The sequence below is a fragment of the Artibeus jamaicensis genome, unplaced genomic scaffold, assembly GCF_021234435.1.
Source record: "Artibeus jamaicensis isolate MK-2021 breed Jamaican fruit bat unplaced genomic scaffold, CSHL_Jam_final contig_60, whole genome shotgun sequence".
Lineage (NCBI taxonomy): Eukaryota > Metazoa > Chordata > Mammalia > Chiroptera > Phyllostomidae > Artibeus > Artibeus jamaicensis.
Genome location: NW_026521900.1, coordinates 10000819 through 10008426, shown reverse-complemented (window position 1 = coordinate 10008426; position 7608 = coordinate 10000819). Strand labels below are relative to the sequence as shown.

General features: G+C 39.5%; 1 pseudogene; it reads left to right on the top strand.

Annotated features, from left to right (window-relative positions):
- The first annotated feature begins 6786 nt into the window (after window positions 1-6786).
- LOC119059336 (40S ribosomal protein S26-like) lies at window positions 6787-7127 on the top strand (annotated as a pseudogene).
- Window positions 7128-7608: the final 481 nt, after the last annotated feature.

Below are 7608 nucleotides of genomic sequence, written 5' to 3'. Positions count from 1 at the left end.
CTGACTCACACATATGCTGCCCACAAGAGACCCACCTCAGAAAAAAATACCTACACAGACCAAAAGGGAAGGGTTGGAAAAAATATTCCAAGCAAATGGACAGGAAATATAAGCTGGGGTAGCAATACCAATATCAGACAAAACAGATTTCAAAACCAAGGCCATACAAAGAGCCACAGAAGGACACTTGATAATACTCAAGGGAAGAATCCATCAAGAAGACATAAACATTGTAAACATATGCACCCAACATAGGAGTACCCAAACATATAAGGAAATCTTGGACTTCAAGAAAGATATAGACAGCAACACACTTATAGTAGGGGGATTTTAACACCCCACTGTCAACAATGAATAGCTCTTCCAAACAAAATATCAACAAGCATATTGTAGAACTGAATGACACATTAGATCAAATGGACTTAACTGATATATATATAGAACCTTTCATCCCAAATAAGCAAAATATACTTTCTTTTCAAATGCACATGGAACATGTTCAATGATAGACCACATGATAGGACACAAAACAAGCCTCAACACATTCAATAAAAACCAAGCATTTACTCTGACCACAAGGGACTGAAACTGGAAACCAAACTCAAGAAAAAAACTTGAAAACATTCAAATTCATGGAGACCAAATAACATGTTATTAAACAATGAATAGGTTAATAATGAGATGAAGGAAAAAATCAAATAGTTTCTGGAAACAAATGAAAATGAACACACAACAGCTTAAAACCTATGGGACACAGCAAAGGCAGTCATGATAGGAAGTTTATAGGAATACAGGCCTACCTAAAAAAGATATAAACATTTCAAATAAACAACATAACCCTACATCTACCAGAACTGGAGCAACAACAACAAACAAAGCCTAGAGGGAGTAGAAAGAAGGAAATAATCAAGATCAAAGCAGAATTAAATGACAAACAGACTAAAAGAACAATTCAAAGGATCAATAAATCCAGGATCTGGTTCTGTGAAAAGATATAACAAAATTGACAGGCCTGTAACTAGACTCATCAAGGAGAAAACAGGACTCCACTAAATAAAGTCAGAAACAAGAGAGAAGAAATTACAACTGATACCACAGAAATACAAAGGAATGTCAGAAATTCCTACAAACAAACATATGCCAAGAAACTTGAAAACTTGGACAAAATGGAAAGATTTCTAGAAACATATAGTCTTCCAAAACAGAAGAAGCAGAAAGCCTGAACAAAGCGATAACAGCTAGTGAAATTGAAGCAGTAAACTAGAAACTCCCAGCACACAAACACCCTGGACCAGACGGTTTCACAGAATATTACAAAACATTTAAGGAAGAACTAACCTCTATCTTTCTCAAACTATTCCCAACAACCCAAGTAGAAGGAAGACTCCCAAACTCTTTTTATTAGGCCAGCATCATTCTAATCGCAAAGCCAGATAAATACACAACCAAGAAAGAAAACTACAGGCCAGTATCACTGATGAACATACACGCTAAAATCGTCAACAAAATACTGACAAACTGCATCCAGCAATGCATTAAAAAGATCATACACCATGATCAAGTGGAATTCATCCCAGGGATACAAGGATGGTACAATATTTGCAAATCAATAAATGGCATATATCACATAAACAAAAGGAAAGACAAAAATCACATGATCATATCAATAGATGCGGAAAAAGCATTTGATAAAGTACATTATCCATTTATAATAAAAATACTCAGCAAAGTGGGAGTAGAGGGAGCATACCTCAACATAATAAAGGCCACATATGAGAAACCTAAAGCTAACATCATACTTAATAGGGAAAAACCAAATGCTTTCTCATTAAGATCAGGAACAAGACAAGGGTGTCCACTTTCACCACTTCTATTCAACATAGTGTTGGAAGTCCTAGCCACAGCAATCAGATAAGAAAAAGAAATAAAAGGCATCTAACTTGGTAAGGAGGAAGTGTAAAACTGTCATTGTTGGCAGATGACAGGATCGTATACATAGAAAACCCTATGGACTCCTCCAGAAAGCTACTCGACCTAATAAATGAATTTGGCAAAACAGAGGGATACAAAGCCAATATTTAGAAATAAAAGGTATTTTTGTACCTCAACAATGAAACTTCAGAAACAGAAATTAGGGGAAAATCCCATCTACTGTAGCAACAATAAAAATAAAGTCCCTAAGAATAAACCTAACCAAGGAAGTTAAAGACCTATACTCAGAAAACTAGAGAACACTGAAGAAAGAAATCAAGGAAGACACAAATAAATGGAAGTATATACCATGTTCATGGATTGGAAGAATTAACATCATCAAACTGTCTATACTACCCAAAGCAATCTACAGAGTCAATGCAATTCCTATTAAAATACCAATTACATCTTTCACAGGTACAGAACAAATATTTTGAGAATTTATATGGAAGCATAAATGACCCCCAAAAGCCTCAGCAATTTTGAGAAAGAAGAACAAAATAAGAGGGATCACAATACCTGATATCAAGCTATATTACAAGGCCACTGTAATCCAAACAATCTGGTACTGGCATAAGAACAGACACATAGATCAATGGAACAGAATAGAGAGCCAAGAAATAAACCTATGTCCCTACGATCAATTAATATTTGACAAAGGGGATGGAAGCCTGAAAAGGAGTAAAAATAGCCTCTTAAACAAATGGCGTTGGGAGAACTGGACAGTTACATGCAAAAAAATAAAACTTGACCACCAACTTACACCACACACAAAAATAAAATCAGGATGGAAAAAATGTTAAATATAAGTCATGACATCATAAAAGTCCTGGAAGAGAATATAGGCAGGAAAATTTCAGGTATTCCACACAACAATATTTTCACCAATATGTCCCATAAAGCAATGGATATAAAGGAAAAATAAACAAATGGGACTACATCAAATTAAAAAGCTTCTGCATAGCTAAAGAAAACAATAGCAAAATGGAAGTGGAACCAACCATATGGGAAACTATATTTGTCAGTGATACCTTAGACAAGGGTTTGATCTCCAAAATAAATAATGAACTCACACAACTCCACACTAGGAAGACAAACAATCTAATTTAAAAAAAAAGGGCAAAGAACCTGAACAGACACTTCTCCAAGGAGGACATACAGAGGGCCCAAAGCCATATGAAAGGATGCTCAGCATCACTAACCACTGGAGAGATGAAAATGAAAACCACAATGAGATATCACTTCACACTGGCCAGAATGGCCATCATAAACAAATGAAACAAGTGCTGGTGAGGTTGTGGAGAAAAGGGAACCCTCGTGCACTGTTGGTGGGAATGCAGACTGGTGCAGCCACTGTCGAAAACAGTATGGAATTTCCTCAAAAAATGTAAAAATGGAACTGCCTTTTGACCCAGCAATGCCACTGTTGGGATTATTCTCTAGGAATCCTGAAACACCAATTCAAAAGAATCTATGCACCCCAATGTTCTTAGCAGTATTATTTACAATAGCCAAGTGCTGAAAACAGTTTAAGTGCCCATCAGTAAATGAGTGGATCAAAAAACTATGGTACATTTACACAATGGAATATTGCACAGCAGAAAGAAAGAAGAAATTCCTGCCCTTGGAGACAGCATGAATGGAATGGGAGAGCATTATGCTAAGTGAAATAAACAAGGCAGTGAAAGAGAAATACCATATGATCTCACCAATACTGTGAAACCTAATTAACAAAACAAACAAGTGAGCAAAGTAGAACCAGACACATGGAAATAAAGAACTGACAGTGACCAGAGGGGAGGGGTGATGGGGATAATGGGGGAAAGGAGGGGAAGGGTGAAGTCAAGGAACATGTATAAAGGACCCATGGACAAGGACAACAGCATGGGGGAGGACTGAATGTGGGACGGGCAGAGCAGGGGAGAGTAATGGGGGGAAAGGGAGACAACTCTAATTGGAGAACAATAAAAAATTAAAACTTAGGTGGTTGATAATTTTGCTTAAATCTTCTATGTCCTTAGTGATTTTCTTTTTTAAAAAAAATTGCTTTATTGTTCAATTACAGTTGTCTGCATTAACCCCCCTCCACCCCCCAGCCAAACCCACCTCTTTTTCTTGCTTCCACCTTCCCCCTTGGTTTTGTCCATGGGTCCTTTATAGTTGTTCCTGAAAACACTTCCCCCACTTGTCCCCTCCCACCTCCCCTCTGGCTATTGTTAGATTATTCTTAATTTCAATGTCTCTGGTTATATTATGCTTGCTTTTTCTTTTTCTTTTTTTAAAAATATATTTTATTGATTATGCCATTACAGTTGTTCTATTTCCCTCCTTCATTCCCCTCCACCCTGTACTCCCCTCCCCCACTGTGCCCCCTTCAGTTTATGACCACGTGTCTCAAGTTCTTTAGATTCTATATTTCCCATGCTATTCTTGCCCTTCCCCCTATCTATTTTCTACCTACCATCTATGCTACTTATTTTCTGTACCTTCTCCCCCCTTCTCCTTCTCCCACTCCCCTGTTGCTAACCCTCCATGTGATCTACATTTCTATGGTTCTGCTCCTGATCTAGCTGTCCTTTTAGTTTGCTTTTGCTTTAGGTGTGGTTCTTAATAACTGTGAGTTTGCTGTCCTTTCACTGTTCATCTTTTTTTATCTTCTTTTTCTTAGGTAAATCCCTTTAACATTTCATATAATAAGGGCTTGGTGATGATGAACTCCTTGAATTTGATCTTATCTGAGAAGCACATTATCTGTCCTTCCATTCTAAATGAAAGCTTTGCTGGATAGACCAATCTTGGATGTAGGTCTTTGGATTTCATGACTTGGAATATTTCTTTCCAGCCCCTTCTTGCCTGTAAGGTCTCTTTTGAGAAATCTGCTGACAGTCTGATGGGAAGTCCTTTGTAGGTGACTGTCCCCTTATCTCTTGCTGCTTCTAGGATTCTCTTCTTCATTTTAATCTTGGCTAATGTAATTATGATGTACCTTATTGTGTTCCTCCTTGGGTCTGGCTTCTTTGGAACTCTCTGAGCTTCCTGGATTTTCTGGAAGTCTATTTCCTTTGCCAGATTGGGGAAGTTCTCCTTTATTATTTGTTCAAATAAGTTTTCCACTCATGGCTGTTCCTCTTCTCCTTCTGGTACCCCTATAATTCGGATGTTGGAATGTTTAAAGATGTCCTGGAGGTTGCTAAGCCTCTCCTCATTTTTTTGAATTCTTGTTTCTTCGTGCTTTGTGTTCGGTCATTTTTTTCCTCTTTCTGGTCCACTCCTTTGATTTGAGTCCCAGTTTCCTTTCCATTACTATTGGTTTCCTGTGCATTTCCCTTCATTTCAATTAGTTTAGCCTTCATATGTTCCTCTAATTTGTGACTAAAAGCAACCAGTTCCGTGAGCATCCTGATCACCAGTATTTTGAACTGTGCATCTGAAAGTTTGGCTATTTCTTCATCACTTAGATTTATTGGCTCAGGGGCTCTGAGTTGTTCTTGAGCCATGTTTTGATCTGTTCGTGCCTGTTAGGTATGAGGAGCGGAGCGTTAGTTGTTCACCAGGGCGGGGCCACCCAGGTCGCTGGTTTGTGATGCTGTATGTGGGGTGGGTCAGAGAGGGACAATGGCGGCCCCCTCTGCTGCTTCCTGCCAATGGGGCCTGCATGGTCTGTGTCACTGCTCGCTCCTTCACCGGTTTATCTATGCTCGAATGTGTGATCGTGTCAACCCTCAGTGAGTCCACCGCCTTGCACCCTCAGTGGGTCCGCCCGCTACTCCACACCTGGGATCCACCCGCGGCTGCCTGCGTGCCTGGGTTGCATGCCTGGGTCAGTCCGGTGGATCTTTCCTTCCCAACCCCGCTCTGCTGCTGGCTCTGCCCCTCTTACTGGATTGACTGAAGTGTTCGTTGTTGTCAGACTTTGGTATAGTTCAATTTTCTGTGGTTTTGGCTGTGTTTTTGTTGCTAAAACTTTGTTGTTTTTAAACTTGGTTGTGAGGAGGCACAGTGCTTCCACCTACACCTCCATCTTGGTGGAAGTCCTTACTGATTTTCTGTGCACTTGTTCTGTTAATTATAGACATAAACTATTACTGTAGATTTGTCCATATCTCCTTGCAGTTCTATCAAGTTTTCCCTTAGTGTATTTTGATATTAGATGCATAAACCTTTAGGACTTTTGTGTCCTCTTGATGAATCTGCCCTTGTGTATGTGTATGTGTGTGTGTGTATTTGTTTAAACTGCAGTCTATTTTTTATTTCTAATTATTTTATTGTTGTTCAATTACAGTTGTATTTTCTCCCCACCCCTCCCCTGACCCTCTCCAAACCCATCTCCCTTTCTTGCTTCCACTCTCCCCCTTGGTTTTGTCCATGGGTCCTTTATAGTAGCTCCTGAAAACCCTTGTCCCCACTGTCCCCTCCCCCTTCCCCTCTGGCTATTGTTAGATTGTTCTTAATTTCAATAACTCTGGTTATATTTTGTTTGCTTTTTTCTTTTGTTGTTTATGTTCCAGTTAATCTTTTTTCTCTCTGCTGCATAGAATTCCATTGTGTATATGTACCATAGCTCTTTGATCCACTCATTTACTGATGGGCACTTAGGTTGCTTCCAGCACTTGGCCATTGTAAATTGTGCTGCTATGAACATTGGGGTGCATAGGTTCTTTTGGATTGGTGTTTCATGTCCTCGTATATTAATACGGCCATTACAGCTTTCTTTTGTTTAGTGTTAGCATAGTATCTTTTTCCATCATCTTCCTTTTAACTTTGTTTTTATACTTAAAAGTAGGTTTCTTCCTTTCTCTGGTCCTCACTTCCAAGATGACCAAAAAAAGAAGGAACGATGGTCATGCCTAAAAAGGCGGAGTCCATGTGCAGCCCATTCGCTGCACCAACTGTGCCTGATAAGTGCCCAAGGACAAGGCCATTAAGAAGTTCATCATCTGACACAAAGCAGAGGCCAAAGCTGTCAGGGACATTTGTGAAGTGAGTGTCTTTGCTCACTATGTGCTTCCCAAGCTGTATGTGAAACTACATTACTGTGTGAGTTGTGCCATTCACAGCAAGGTAGTCAAGAATCATTCTCATGAAGCCCAGAAGGACCTCCACCTGGATTCAGACCTGGGGGTGCTGCTCAACAACCTCCACCATAGCCCTTGTAAGGAGCTAAGTCCCTAAAGACTGAAGAAAAATTCTCTGGAAAAAAATAAAATGGACATTATATTAAAAAAATAAAAGTAGGTTTCTTATAGGCAGCATAAAATTACATTCTTTAATCCCCAAGCTCTGCTCAGGTGCTGGCATCTTGAAGAACTCTTCAAGTCCAAGCTACCCACTTCCTTGTAGGAGGCTCTGATTAGAGCATCATTCCTCATTGTCAGCTCCACCTGCCTTCTATTACCTTTCCCCAATGGAGCTAACACTCTTGAGAATTATTTCTACTTCCCTAGGACAGTTTTGTCAGACAACGGGGATATCCAAAACTATGGCAACTCCTCAGGCAGTGCCAGATCCAGCCATAGTGGATAAAGTAGGCCCATGGAGGATTACCCAAGGCTACCTGAGAAGTACAAAAGGCACCTGGGAAAAAATATAAAGGTCAGGAAATAGAAAACTAATTTCTACAAGGGAGGGTTTAATTGC